The sequence below is a fragment of the Culex pipiens genome, chromosome 2 (assembly GCF_016801865.2).
Source record: "Culex pipiens pallens isolate TS chromosome 2, TS_CPP_V2, whole genome shotgun sequence".
In the NCBI taxonomy this organism is placed as follows: domain Eukaryota; kingdom Metazoa; phylum Arthropoda; class Insecta; order Diptera; family Culicidae; genus Culex; species Culex pipiens.
Genome location: NC_068938.1, coordinates 98,399,802 through 98,416,219, shown reverse-complemented (window position 1 = coordinate 98,416,219; position 16,418 = coordinate 98,399,802). Strand labels below are relative to the sequence as shown.

The window sequence follows — 16,418 nt, the reverse complement described above, 5'->3', positions numbered from 1 at the left end:
ACTTGTCAGAAATGGTGCCTTCGATATCCGGGTTGGGGCAGTTTGAGGTCGGAAAAGTTTCGAGATGGTATACTAACTAAAAATTTAAACAATTACTTAAAGCTATATTTTGGAACAAACAAAATAAACCGTCCAAATGTTCAAATAGAAATATTACTGGGTTCAACCGATGTGGAACGCGAGAAGTATTTTTTTCCTGGCAAAGGAAACGAATAAACAATCAACGCATATATTACGCCAATATTTACGATCGACAAGTGAATCGTTCTTTCGTAGAGTAGTGTGGGGGGACCGCGGGAACCAGATGTGCCAGCCAGAAAATATGCTGGCTTGATGTAGTCAGGGTTGTTTGTGATTGTGAATAATATTTCGATGTTAATTTAACTAAACAACGTATTTTCTTAATACTTGTTATTGTTATCAATAAGATATTATAAAAACTGAAGTAGGAAAACAAGTCCTGGAAATGTGTTTGTATTCAACAAGTTGTTACGAAGCCACCCTATTCACAAAACAGGTTTTTTAATGCTTGGTCTGTCCTTTACATTAAGTGTGCATACAACGGTGTTATATTTGGGTGACTGTTTGGGGGTCATACATTTACGTTCATTGTTAATGACGGAAATTTTATTCGTTGATATGGGTACTGCTGACTAGTGGTGGCTCTTTTTGGCTGTGGAGTCGGAGTCGGAGCCGGAGTCGGTGGAGTCGGGTCTTTTTGGGGACCTGGAGTCAGAGTCGTCAAAACTCGAATAGCTGGAGTCGGAGTCGGAGTCGGCTAAATTTTATGAGCTGGAGTCGGAGTCGGAGCCGGAGTCGAAAATTTCTGATAAACCCGGAGTCGGAGCTGGAGTCGGAGTTATCTTAAATTCAATATAATTTATAAACTTTTTTACTGTTCAGTTTTTGTTATAATGCAAATTAATTTACAAAACTTTTATGTACCTATTTTTTTAAACCGCGTAATGATTTTTTTCAGTTAATTTATGTGTTGGTTCAAGAGATTTATCAGATGCCATTATGTTTTTGAAGCATTTTCAATTTGATTGGATAGCTCTGACTGTGTTATTTCAATATGATCAGTAAATGATAAATTTCCCCTCTTTTACCCATGTTTGTAGTTTCATAACTCATAAAATTATAAACAATTTTGGTTGTGCACTATTTTTTTAAATATTCAGTTGATGCTTGACTCCCTCCTTTTGCTTGTAATTATGTATTCTTTCAATTCAAATTTCACCAAATTTCACAAAAACAAAGGATCACTATCAGTACTTAACTAAAATGATAACGTTTTTAAAACATTGGTAAAATTGACCATCAAATTATCAACTATTAGGGGAACAGCATCTAATTCCTCTAATGTTGCCATATCAGCACATTGATGTTCAATTACAGCTCATAAAAAGCGTTTTCAACTGAAATCGAGTGATAAATAGCTCAATAGGATGTGAGCAAACAAGTTTCTATCAACAGTTTTGCAAAATTAGTTGTTTAAATAGTGAAAATCAGCAAATTGGATGGAGTTAGGAGCGAGTGCTTACCCTGCCAAACATACGAGAATTTCCCCTATATCAATCTATTACTTGGAACTCAACATGCTCATTTTGTATATATATATAAAATGCCGATGGTTTTGTTCGAACGCGAATCAGTTGAACACGGAACGTTGGAACGTGATGCTCTTTGTTGCGTTAGGTTCGTATAAGTTCAAGGAAGGTTCTTACGCTAACTAATTGACACTTTGGCCACTCTGGAACCGATTCCGGAGCATCGGCAAATTGTATGGAGAAAGTTACGTAAAATCAAATTTTGATCACAGGAGGCTGAATAAGCAAAAAGCTCAAAACGTAAAATACAAAAAAAGGAGAATCAATTCAACACGGATCGTCGGATCGAGGTGCTCTTTATTGCGTTGGGCTCGTATAAATCCAAGGAAGGTTCTTACGCCAAAAAGTTATAACTTTGGCCACTCTGGAACCGATTCTGAAAAATCTGTATGTATGTAATCTTGTATGGGAAAAGTTTCGTAAAATCAAATTTTGATCACAGGAGGCTGAATAAGCAAAAAGCTCAAAACGTAAAATACAAAAAAGGAAACAAGACGAAGTTTGTCGGGTAAGGCTTGTTTTGTATATAAATAAAAAAAAACAATGGGTCGTGTTGTAAATATTTGAAACTGACAAAAAATATCAAAAATAAGTTGCAACTAATTTTGAAATCATCATTGAATGCATTAAATTTATCCATTTCCTTAATGTTTATACAAAATGTCCATGTATGTATTTTCAAATAAATTCAGTTGAGCTTTGCAATATAGTTACGAAAACTGTATATTTTAATACCAGGGTGACTTTGATAGTTACTTTGTGTCTTACAAATTACAGCCAAAATGATTGTATATGTCAAATCAATTATGAAGGCTAGGTACCCATTTTTTTTAGGAAATAACAATTACATATTTGTTTGACTTGTTTACCAACTTTTAATAAAAAGTAGTGTAAATTTGGGGTTAATTAAATAAAAATTACAATTATTGCAAAATCATTTTGTACTATCATTTTGCAAAAAAAAAAAATCAACGTATCAATGTAACCCCGAACATCAATGTCACCCCGGTTTACAGGTATACGCGCATGTGTGAGCTGAACATGTGAGTAATGTTATTAATACTTTTCATTTCGTTTCATTTATTTCGTTTGAAGTTTTTTTAAGCTGAGATGTGGACTACCTATAAACAGTTGATTAATTATAAGTTGTGAACAGAGTTTGCAGGTGCTTAAAGAATCGACAAAGTCTACTGAAGGAAAGTTGCAAAATTACCTTCAAAATATCTAAGAGAGGGGATAGTTAGAAGAATGGAGATTTTATCTTAAAAATTGTTTAGATATTCTTAATACTGAGTTAGTGTTGGAGTCGGAGAAGGAGTCAACAATTAGTTAAAAGCTGGAGTAGGAGTCGGCTAGAGTTGGCAGGCCGGAGTCGGAGTTGGAGTCGGAGTTGTATGAAGCTGAAAGCCGGAGCCGAGGTCGGAGTCGGAGTCGACTTAACTCAGAAAGCCGGAGTCGGAGTCGGAGTCGGAGTCGTCTAAAACATGACCCGACTCCGCAGCCCTGCTTTTTATGAACTAGTAATAATCAGCAAAATTGGCAGACTATATGGTCTAACAACGGCTTTCACATAACGATAAGAATTGGTAATATGCATAACTTGCATAGAAAATTATAAATCAGCGAACAAACAAATACTTTAGACTAAAATTGAAATTCTCATAGACAAATCATGTGAAATCGATTGCTAACTTTTACTAACTAATACTTAACAGATTAGAAAGTGGTCGTGTAGGGAAATTTTGCCGATGTCCGAAGGTAATAATCTCCTCCCAAACGCGTTGCGTAGATTCCCATCATTGTCGTGCGATTAAACAGACACTTGCCCGCCAGGAAGTCCGTCCAACTGGTGCAAAGCCTTGCCCTGTACACAATCTGCGGATTCATCGACAGTCGGAACAGCGTGTAGGCATGCAGATGACTGCAAAAAAGGGCGACCGGGAATTCCGCATCGCTGGTTATTGGGACGACACAGTTGGGTGACGGAAAGGATCCTCCATTCGCATTCGCATTCGCATTCGCATTCGCATGGAGATGGTGATCTTAGCGGGTTGCAGACTGGATTTCTTCATGTATATGTGATGATTGTCCAGCCCAGGTTGCTTAGAAAATGATTAAAGGGAATTAAAACCAATTCTACCCGAACAGGACAGGCAGCACCATGAAAGCCATCCATTGCCGGCCGCTCCCATCTCCACCATTCACCGGGAGAGGAAAAAGGATTCGGAGCACGGGAAATGTTGATGCTTGACTTACTTAGAAAAAGGTAGCGAAACCGCAGGCTCTTTTTCCCAACCCTATTGTGGAACTCGACCAAATTGACCGTTTGACCAAATTTGATCGAATTTAAACAACAGGGCTGCGTAAGCGTCGCGTGGAGTTGGTATTTGTGTAGGGTAAAGGTCTAGGAGTCGCTCTAAGCAAGCGATACGACCATTGGCATAAATGAGTTTAGATGGTGTGGCATTAATCTCAAGGCAAGCAATCGGATGCTGCTGTCGAGACACTTCCCGTTTATTTATTTTTCATATGTTAGAACTTTTATGGAGTGTTATATTATTCTCAAGGCAATAAAAAAGATGCTGCTGTTGAGACGGTTTTTTTTTAAATTTAGGTGTTTGGTTATTTTAAAGCTTATCCCGACGCGTATATTTAGTTAAGATCAAATCTTAGGCAGCCGGCTGCGGAAAGATAGGATCCGTGTTCAATATAATTATTTGTACTCTTAACTCTTTTGGCCACCGAGAAATTAATGTGAATATTTATTTTACTAGACAAAAACCAAGAAATACATTATAAAGGACGGAAAACGATGCCAGCAAAGGGCCGTTTTTTTAAATTCTATGCTTATCGTGCAACAAGTTTCATAATTTTACCACGAAAATAAGATTTGAAATAAACATTTATCGAGAAAATAACTTAAATTATGTAAAATAATATCGAGAGATTTCATGGAACACATATTCTTCAATGAGCCGGAACAAGGTGATCTTTAAAATTAGTGTAGAAAAGTTAACAAAATAAAATAACTTCATTTTAAATTAGTTAACCTCCTTACAAATTAAAATGCATGCCACTAGTTAGCTTACTATTCCAGAAAAAAACTTTTGAAACAAAAAAAAAGCAAGAAAAAAAAAAAAATTGGTGCAACTGCCAATTATCAAAAACACGAAAAAAACATGAAGTTGAAATTAAAACATCTGCTAAATAACTGCTTCAGACGTTTGAGTACTTTTTGATTCAAAAACGTTTGCAGTAGAATGATTTGAACAAGCGAATCCGCTCAGTTAACATAAAACACGATAGAAATTATTATTTCTTTTGAAGAAAATAAAAATAGGACAGTTTGGCAACACAACTGCCACGGCACTCATTTTTAACGCAGGCTAGAGTAGAGGCTCGTTTGACAAGTAACTCAGTTCACTAACTGCTATCTTGCCGTCTCCCTCTTCAGGGATGAATATTACAGAACGATCTCACCCGAATTCAGCGACCGCCATCTCCTTGCAGCATTCGACGGCATATTCGACTCTGACGCATAACACCATAAGCCGCGTGCCGGCAAAAACCCCTCTCATCTTGGGGGAAAGGTCTCGCAGCGAAAATCCCGTTCTCTGCACTACAAGCCAATGCAGCACGCTAACACAAGCATGCAACGACCCGTTTCCAGACAGGTGCTCCGTGCGCTTGTCATCGGCGGACCAAATCAACACATACACTTAAACACTTTTCTCTTTTCCTTGATGTTGTTCATCACTCCAACAGCCGTAAAATGAACACAACAATTTCTCAGCTCTCTTTCCACCTCGGCCAAATTCACTGACGCGCACAAATACATACAAATTCCCTAAGCGTAACTAAAGATGCCGTCGGCAAAAAAGCCGGAACGGGCCGTCACAAAATCTAGATTTCCCAACTCCTACCACCGGAAATCGGACAAAACACGGCCATCACAACACTGACCGGAGGGACCCGAACCAAACAAATCAGGGCAGCAACCCTTTTCGCACAAAAAACACTCAAAAAACATCGAAATCGAGGACGCGAAGAAGCACGAACCGGACGCGACAAAGGCCACGAGTGACTCCTGACGGAAAGGATCCTCCATTTGGGAAGAAGTTCTCGTGGGCTTCGGCAACGGAAACACCGGATATGTTTTTGGTCGTGACGATCATTTGCACGTAGACGGCGTCCGTTTTGTCGAGACGGAATGATAAAGGTCCACCTGGAGGCCGTGTGAATGAGGGTCCAGCTGGATCTAATCCGAAGATCCGTCCCAGTTTGCCGTTGAAGTTGAAGCCAACCTGTCCGCTGATTTGGGCACCTAGGCTGTGACCCACCAAGGTAAACGACAACGGTTTTATTCCCAAGTCAAGCAGCGTTTGGATAAACTTGGTCATGTACCCAGAAACAACCAGCGTTTGTTTGACCGACTCAAGATAGTTCAAATGGGCCAGGTTTGCCCATCCAACGCCACAAACGTTGGTGTCGAAAAACGTCAGTGCGTCACGTGCCATATCTTGGACCCAAATCTTCGTAACATTATCGGTCCACCCGTGAGTGATGAACATCATCGGTTTGCTGGCATCGATTTTCATTTTTAAGTCAGGATCATTCAGAAAAGTTTGTCGTAATTTAGTTGAATTTCTGAAAGAAATGTTACGTTTAACTTAAAGCTTATTTGTAAAAATAAAACATCCTTACCTATTGCCACAAAAAAACGTAACTTCTCTCTCAACCGGGCCAATAACGTCCACCTTTGTAAAATAGTTCACATCGTTGTTGACAAGCTTCACCGTAGTGTCAAACAGCTCCGGTAGGTTGTTATCGGTACTAGTGTTAAACAGTTCCAGTAGTCCGCAGTCTACTCGAGTGACGGAGGCTGACAACGCAGCAGCGATGAGCGCGACTCGGAGTTACGGTTTCATAATGAATGGAATTCTTAGTCCCATCGATTATCAAAAAATAGTGGAGTTCCGTCAACCACTGTTTCGATCCGAATGCTGGTGTAGTGATGATCAGGGAGGTGATATTTATACGAATAGATATCAAAACTCTCTATGCAACTGAGAATAGTCTCGGTTGTCATTCTGAAATAAGGAATGTGCACGTTGTAATGCACGGACTACATATACGTACGTGCTATTTTAATTGTTTCAATTCAATTCAATTGGTGTTTATTAGAATTTAACAGTTCTGCTCCAGGATGTTACATTTGCAATTCAGAGATTTGGAGAACCTTTCAACTGAGATCAATTCATAAGCCTTTACAGGGAGGGTACATGTTTCTAAGTTTAGATGTTGCTAGCTGCGTGCTCTTTTAGGGAAAATAAATTTTGAGAAAAAACCCTAGATCTATGTTTGGCTTAAGACTAATGTCACAGTTGTTGACGGAGGAGTGCTTCGATGAGCGGATTCGTTGACATCCCACAGGAAGCCCTAAAGGTTCTCGTTGCCTTTTCGATGCTTGCGTCGATAGTGTCGACGCCGGCCAGCTCGTGTAGATCGTCGGTCGGGTACCACGGGTCCAAGTTGTGTACCATCTTGAGCAGCTTGTTCTGCTTCACCTGGAGTCGCTTACGGTGCGATTTGGCGCAGTTGCCCCAGACCATTTTAATTGTTTAATTATTTATTTTCATTCGTCTAACAATGTTTGTCTTAATGAATAAGAACATGAGTACGGTTGATTTTATGATGCCAACGTATAGAGCAAACGGATGTACGATTCACCAAATTCAAACAAATATTCTACTGCTGGGAAGGCTCGGATCATGCTGGTAACATGGTTCGTTGAAACCATAGGCTGTACGGTGAAATCTGCGCGCGCTAGTAGCGTTGAGTCACGTAGCGTTCTTTGCAGTGATGCGGAAGTTGATAGAGAGCGTAGTTGGCTTCGCCGGTCAACATGGTAAGCAACGAAAGCTACGCCTGGACTCAAGTGTCTGGATATTCAGCTGGATCGAGCTGGATACGGCGGCAAATTACCTGCACACGTTCGGTTCGCAAAATCCAAGTTAGCTGGCACAGAGATTTTAAGCAGTACGGATCTCGAAATTCCTTCGAAGTTCTGGAAATATTTCATTTAAAAATTAAGTGAAACCGTTTTTCTTAAATGACCAAAGTTGTACAACTTGATCCAGAAAAGTTATTAGCGATTCAATAAAATCACTTTTGAACAAACTGAGCATGAAAAGAAATATTGTTATCTGTTCGTGGATTTTTTGTGAAATTAAAAAAACTGGTGAATTATTTTTTTTTTCAATTTAATCTGAGGTAAGGCTATACTCCTGCTCTGAAAATTAACTTTTTAGTTAAAGCTCGAAAACCCAACTTCATGTATACATATCGACTCAGAATCGAAAACTAAACAAATGTCTGTGTGTATGTGTGTGGGTATGTGTGTGTGTATTGTGTGCGTATGTGACCAATAATCTCACTTAGTTTTCTCAGCAATGGATGTTTCGAATTTGACCAAACCAGTTGCATTTGACTTCGTTAAGGGTCCCATACGGTGCTATTGAATGGTTTGAAGTTTCGATAAGTAATATAATAATAAAAATGTGTTTTCGCATTTTTTTTTGGAAGTTGAATAAATGGCAGGAAATCGCACCAAATATCATCATGTTATATATCGTTGGTTAGGTATTCAAAAGACCTTTCCAACGAGTCCAAAACATTGAAGATCTGGCAACCCTGCCTCGAGTTATGCCCATTTAAGTGATATTTATGTACTTTTTTGTAGCCGGATCTCACTTAAATGTATGTAAACAATGTCCGAATCTATTATAATTATCCGACCTATCGTTGGTTAGGTAAGCAAAAGACCTTTCTAACGAGTCCAAGATATTGAAAATCTGGCAACCCTTTCTTGACCACTAAAGTGATATATATTTATATATATGTACTTTGTTATTCCGGATCTAAAGAAATGATGAAATTTGTGTCCAAACCCATCTTATTACTCATTGTTGGTAAAGAGTGAGGAAGGCATCAACCGCATAGGTGGATTATACTAGTTTAAAAAAAAGGCAATAATCCAAAAACAAAATGTATATCAATACTTCCGAAGGTGTACCAAATTTACAACCTTTTTTCCCCTGAAAATCGATCGCCTATTACCAAACGAGCTCTTTATTCTCTGTTTCGCTTTTAACCACATTTTCCTCCATTGTCGGCGGCGCGCCATAATTTCAAATATTGGTCCAAAATAATTTGCGAACACAAAGAATCGTATAACGATTTCCTTCTTTCTCCCACCCTTCCCCCAAACCAGTCACGAGAGGAGTGAAATATGTTTTTCTTCAGTTTTCCATCTTTCCCGGTCAATCAACGAGCGGCACGAAAACGGCCAACCGAAAAAAGAAATGCTGTGGGAAAACGTGACGATGGTTGTTCGGGATTGAAAGTGAGAGGGGGAAAGGGGCATCGTTTGAGCATATTTATGTAAAGGGAAAATTCGTTCCCTTTCATCCTCAAACACCGTTTTTTTTTTTTTTGTTCGTTCAAGCCGGCTGCGTGCCTCCACTTTATGCATTTTCCCGGTATGTTGGCAGTTGGCAGTTGGGTGCGAAACAAAAAAAAAGTTGGTCAAAACCGGGTTATTGCGAAAAATGGTGCGTGCCAGCAGTTTTCACTCCTTTTTCCCCTCCCGGCGACCACTTCTCGTTTGAACGGACGAGGACGAAATAATTTATGAGTCGGCCGAATTCCCTTTCGCCAAACATTAGCGATGATGGATGGGAGCAAAAATGAAGCATTGCATGGTCATAAAATTTCATTAACAATTTCGTTGAAATCGAAACCGGGCGAACATGGGCGGGCACGTGTACCCATACATACCGTTCAAATGCGTCGAGACCGAATGTTTGTTTTTCGGAGCTGTTTACCAGCCCCCAAATTGCGTGCCAAAGTGGTTGGCAAGGGGTTGTCGAAAATACCAAGCAATTGCAGGTTTGTTCAGGCGTTGCACTATAAATAGACATTTATCCTCCATAATGTATTTGAAAGAAAGCTTCGTTTTTAACTGAAATGCTGAGCTCAAAAACAATGAATAATAAATATAATGTTAAGTTATTATACAACACAAAACATTGACCTGTACATTAATTACACCGAAAAACAAAATTTATGCGCAGGCTCAACTCGAGGGGAAGCATGAACTTTGGGGTCCTCAGAAACACGTGGACCTTGAATTTTTCGCTCTTGCATACAATCCAGAAATTGCATGCAATTTGTACTCAGAAGTTGGTACATGAAGTACATGAAGGTTTAAAAAAAGTGCTTCGAATTTGTTCAAAATTGGTTTGGGAGTTTTTTAGCCAAAATGATTACACCCGTTTTTTTTTTTTTGTTTGGCCATTAGGGTGACCTACGCCGTGTTAAGATGGCCCAAAAATGGCAATTTTCGTCGATTTTCACAAAAACCACTTTTTTCAAAAAATAGTTTTGAGTTTCAAAAATTTAGCCTAACATTTGAAAATTAATATCAAAACTTCAAATGCCGTTTTGACGGTGTCTGGACCAAAAAGCCGATATCTGAAAGTATTTTAAACGGATTCTTTAGACAATTTTACGTAACATATCAAAAAATGGGCGAGGTTCATTAACAGGATTCCACGATATGATATTTTGAAAATGAGCGATTCTCTGAGATTTCAGCCATTCGTTTTTTTTTTTGTATTTTTAAACCCCGCTGAAACTTTTTTGGTGCCTTCGGTATGCCCAAAGAAGCCATTTTGCATCATTCGTTTGTACATATAACTTTCCATACAAATTTGGCAGCTTGCCATACAAAAATGATGTATGAAAATTCAAAAATCTGTATCTTTTGAAGGAATTTTTTGATCGATTTGGTGTCTTCGGCAAAGTTGTAGGTATGGATACGGACTACACTGAAAAAAAATGATACACGGTAAATTTTTTTTGGTGATTTTTAATTTCACTTTTTGTCACTAAAACTTGATTTGCAAAAAACACTATTTTTATTTATTTTTATTTTCTGATGTTTTAGGGGACATCGAGTGCCAACTTTCCAGAATTTTCCACAATGGGCAAAAACGTTAGGAGTGTGGGGAGCGGCCGTGACTGAATGGTTACGGTGTTCGCTTTGTAAGCGAATGGTCCTGGGTTCGATTCCCATCTGCTCCCAACGAGAAAGTATAGGAAATATAAATCTTGAAACTCTAAACAAGAACGAAAAATCAAAGTCGCTCGGAGTCGGGGTTCGATCCCCCGTCCTTTGGATCGGTAAGCAAAAATGCTAACCACTAGGCCATCGCGACTTGGTGAGCTATAACTGGAATTAGGAATACTGTTACTACCAACTATATACGCGCTGGGTCCTTGTCCATTTGACAAGGATTCGGAAGTTCTAAATAACGTTTGAATCCGATTGGTGCAAACGTTCTTCAGGGCGGGGCTTGTCGATAAAGCTGAAGTACCTAGCGCTTGGCTAGCCAGCGTAAAAATGGGTCACCGAAGCTCGGCAGAGCTAACACCTTCCAAATTCCTATGCGAGTAATTTGCATGTATAGAATGTAGATCTTAAAAAATACATGGAAACAACTCAATTTGTAAGAAGTGGCCGCGTGGTCCCGTTTGGTTGGTTGCACACACACACACACACATGGGCAAAAACGTTAGGAGTTATTTCAACTTTATTTTCGATGTGAAATCGAATTTGCAATCAAAAAGTACTTTAGTAGAAATTTTGATAAAGTGCACCGATTTCAAGATATAGCCATTTTTAGGTAACTTTTTTGAGAATAGACGCAGTTATTCATTTTTTTTTTAATTAGTGCTCCTGTTTGCTCACGGTTGAAAAAATAATAATTTTAAGAAGCTAAGAAAATTCTCTATATTTTCCTTTTTTAGAATTTTGTTGATACGACCCTTACTGCCCATGTTCGCATAAATGTCCCATATGCAAAAACAGCAAGCTGAGAAAAACGCATTTGAAGTTTGTCCCATACATAAGGCTACGTGTTAAGTTTTCGCGAAAAAACTGGATTTACTCCTGATTTCTAGAACAAAGTACTGGATGTTATAGGCTCTTTTGAAAGAGCACACGATTTTGAACCAAACTGCATCAATAACTCGAAATCGATGAAAATGCATATGGGACATTTTTGCGATCAGGGGCAGCTTAGTTACTGAGATATTGTCATGCAAAGATTTAAAAACAGGAAAATTGATGTTTTTTAAGTCTCACACACCATATTCTAATGGGACCATCCATAAACCACCTGGACACTTTTATGGGAATCTGTTACGCCCCCTCTCGTGGAAAATTGTCCATACAAAAAAAACTTTTTTGTATGGATCGCGGACAATCGCCAAACACCGCCCCCCTCCCCTCTTAAGTGTCCACGTGGTTTATGGATGGTCCCAATGTCGATAACAGTCAGATTTTCAATGTTAAAATATGAAATATTCTTAAAAACAATATTTATTTTTTTTAAATCAAGACTAATACTACAAAAGGGCCAAACAATTTAAAAAATGTTAGTCTTGATTAAAAAAAGTGAAAATTTCGAAAAGATCGAAAAATTTCACGAATGTTCTATATTTTAACAATGAAAATCGGACCATTAACTCTGAGTTTATGTTTCATATTCAAATTTCTAAAGTTCAAGTTTTAAATATCAAATTTTAAGGTGCGTCCAAGATTTTTTTTATTTTCGTTAATTTTTTGTACGAGAGCACGAAATTGGTCTTTTTTTAAATTTAATTTTTGTATTTGTTAATCCAGCTGAAACTTTTTTGGTGCCTTCGGTATGCCCAAAGAAGCCGTTTTGCAACATTGGGTTTTCCATATAATTTTCCATACAAATTTGGCAGCTTTCCATATCCCGAGCAGGGGTAAATAACACGGGAATACCAAATATTGGTATTACTTGGGCAAATAACAGAGACCAAAATGTGCCGTTGGTCGCCCAGTAATAGATGGTATAATACCATGAAATCATACCAAAATCTTGTACGTGGAAGGGCACAACAATACTAAACCATGTTAATCCAAGGGTTACATAATACCACAAAATAAAACCATTTCAATACCAAGTTGAGGACTTCTGGATTTTTGAACATTGCTTGAATACCAAAACTTGGTATTGCCATGGTTTTATTTTTAGGTATTCCCGCGCCCTTGGAAAATCAGATTTTGATATTCCTGTGGTCTTCCACATACATGATTTTGGTATGATTTCATGGTATTTTACTATCTATTACTGGGCAACCAAGGGCACATTTTGGTCGCTGGTATATGCACAAGTAATTCTCAAATTTTCAGCAGTTGCAATTAGTGAAAAAACGGAAATGATCCAAATGCAACAGCCAAATCTACTCACCTTATGATTCCATGTTATTCTTAGTGATATTCTTCACCACATCGAATACATTTGTCATTGATGAACGGCTTGTGCTTGAAGTACTTGAAGCTTCTGAAAAATAATAAGATTGAAAAATAAGTGTTATTAAAATGAAAATCACCAAAATTATCGATTGTCGATTGACTCGTTTATATCAAAAATGTTTAAAATCAAGTTTATAATCTCCCGTTTTCAATGTAAGCATTTGTTTTGAGACATCATTTTAGCGCAAAATTAATTATTTTGTAAAAATTGGTCAAATTTTTCCCATGGTTTCAGAGGATTTTGATAAAATACTGTATTAGCATTAGCATTTTAGGACGCCCTATCCACGGTGGCTCCACAACGCTTATCCTTCTGTTTGGTGTGGTTGTGTTAGACCCTCATCCGGAACAATAATCCAACACGGGAGATACCATGTCTTCATCTTTTGATGAGGTTGTAATACAGCCCAGGGCATAAGGGGGTCCTTGCCGGGTCTAAGCTATCCTTTGGGGAGCGGAAGGAATGTTAGTAAACACCTATCTAAAGTGCGCAAGGATCCCTGCGTCACCTTAGTGGTATAGATGTTTGTAGGGAGGTTTTGGACTCAATGTTAGTAGAAAGGTAGGACCCTAGGATATACCTCGGAAGGTATTGCGGGTTGATAAAAAGTGGTTTAAATTCTGAGATATTAAACTCATACAGCCGGCTGTATTGAGTAATGTGGATGATTTAGTTTTTTTTATAATTTATAAGTTTATTAAAATAGATTATTATACTCAGTCAGCCCGCTGTACTGGTGAAAATGTAGATTTAGATATTTACGATTTCATTATTAAGTAGGTTTTAAACTCATACAGCCGGCTGTATCGAGTAAATAGTAAGATTTAGATGTATATGATTTCAATAAAATATAATTTTGAACTTAATTAAAAAGTTGACTGTTAAGTAAAAATCAATTCAAACGACCGAATTTGAACCTACACCAGAATACGTAATTTACTTGCTTTACCGTTTTTTTAGACTTCCGAGTAAAATTTCGCGCGAGAAAACACCGTAGTCAAATACTTAATTCAAGAATTCACGCGTACAAGTATTTAGTCGAAGTAGTTCAAAATGATTGAACCTCAAATAAAACGAAATATTCATTTTGTTGTTATACGAATGAAAGATCATTGATGAACGAGAAAAAAAAAAAAAACATCTGAACTAAATTGTCCACGTAATTCCACAGCGTCCACGAGTTTGAAAAAACACTTTTAACGAATATAACTACTATTTTACGATCAAAACTCAGATTCTAATTCACATGACGTAATATTTGGATAACCTCAAAGGAGAACAATAAAGAACGATCTCACCCGAATCCAGCAACACCAGACGACGACGCCAGAGGGCCTTTTCCTTACGCAAGACAAGCGATGGGTCGAGCCGGCGCCACATCAAGATCATCAGCAGCAAACACACACACACACACACACCACACCATTATACAAACGCCCACACGACGACCACATCCAGGCACGGCGCGGAACTTCCACTCTCACTGCTTTGCTCTAACCGCATTCTTGGACTATCAGGAATTTAATAAAATACTGTAATACCAAAATAATACCAAAATGTGGTGTCCGACCATTGACAAAATCTGCAATTTTGCCATATCAAAACAATACCTTAAATTGGTATGATACCACATTTTGGTCTTGCATAATACTCAAGACAAATTTTAAAGGGTCCAGATATACCAAAATTTGGTATTGATACCAGAGAAAGGAATCATTACACATTTCCCTTGTTATTTACCCATGCTCGGGTAGGGACCATCCATAAACCACGTGGACACTTTTTTGAGAATCTGTTAACCCCCCCCCCTTCCTTCGTGGACAATTGTCCATACAATAAAAAACTTTTTTGTATGGATCGCCAATCCCCCCCCCCCCCCACCTAAAGTGTCTACGTGGTTTGTGGATGGTCCCATACAAAAATTACATTTGAAAATTTAAAAATCTGTAGCTTTTGAAGAAATTTTTTGATCGATTTGGTGTATTCGGCAAAGTTGCAGGTATGGATAACGACAACACGGTACAATTTATTTGGTGATTTTTAATTTCACTTTTTGTCACTGAAACTTGATTTGCATTTGAGTAATTCTCGCTGAAAGTGGACCACTATTTACACAAGGTGCTCAAAAATCAAAAGCAATGTATTTTTCCAATAGCCCCCACCAAGTTATGAAAGAAACCATGTTTGGTTGGTTAAATTTGTCCTCACCTCGGTGCCACGAAGCTAAAACATTTTTTTTAATTGGTAATTTTTTTACTTAGGCGCGCCTACAAAATTGCTAATAACTTTGCAAAACTTCAACGAACCCTTGATGTTTAGGGGTGTTTTGGAAAGGAAATGAGCAGAGCTTTCGAATGCACTTGTCAGAAAAAAACCGTTCCATACATTTTTAAGCCACAAAACACCAATGTATTTTTAAAAGTCATTTTTGAAGGCCGGCGCCCCACTTTATCGAAAATCTGACAAATCCATTCGAAAGCTGAGACGATTTCACATAAAGGACCAATAAATCTAAGGTGTATGTTCCTCCTATCTTTTTTAATCTAATTTTGATTCTGCGAGCGCAGCGCTCCGTTCGCATTTCGGGCACCCAAAATGTTGTAATTTGCTTGCCCCTTTTTAAGGTTTTGTCAAAAAATAGATATTTTAGTTTTAGTGAGAAAAAAAGTGCCAATTTTACAAATTTCTCAGAATTAACAAGCACGGCCTATTATATACATGCGGCATATGTTTTGGAGGCCAGAGTATGGTTTCTTACAGTTATTTTCATCGCTGAATTCGGATCTGGAATCAAATTTCAGATTAACAGTTAAATTTGGAGCGACGCACAAAAGTTATTTGCGGTAATATGCTGTAATTTTAATCGCTAGTGAATTCGGCCATATTTTATCTTTCGCTCACCTATAATTGATATTATACTCACGGATTTTTTTATGGAGATTGTTTTTTTTCAACTTCTGATTATTTTGAGAGGCTTCGTGGCGCGGTGGTAAGCGGCTTCGGCTGCCGATCCCTAAGTGGCTATGGGGAATACACGCAAATAATATTTGAGTGTGGCTAAAATTTGATTCCAGGTCCGAATTCAGCGACCAAAATAACTGTAAGAAACCATACTCTGGCCTCCAAAACATATGCCGCATGTAAATAATAGGCCGTGCTTGTTAATTCTGAGAAATTTGTAGAATTGAAACTTTTTTTTCTCACTAAAACTAAAATATCTTGGCACTTGAGTATCGAAATTACGTTTTCTTTTAGAGAAAAATGTTCGTGGTGAAATTTCCTACATGCTACATTCATTAGTTTTACTGTAAAAATGTCCACCCAATTTTAAGTGAGCATTTTACAAAAAAAGTAAAAAAAAACAAATTTTCGACGTTACATTGCCAGGAAGAAC

The 16,418-nt window shown here is 38.0% G+C and overlaps 1 pseudogene; it reads right to left on the bottom strand.

The window, feature by feature from the left end:
- Nucleotides 1-3,326: 3,326 nt before the first annotated feature.
- LOC120416865 (phospholipase A1 member A-like) lies at nt 3,327-6,538 on the bottom strand (annotated as a pseudogene).
- Nucleotides 6,539-16,418: the final 9,880 nt, after the last annotated feature.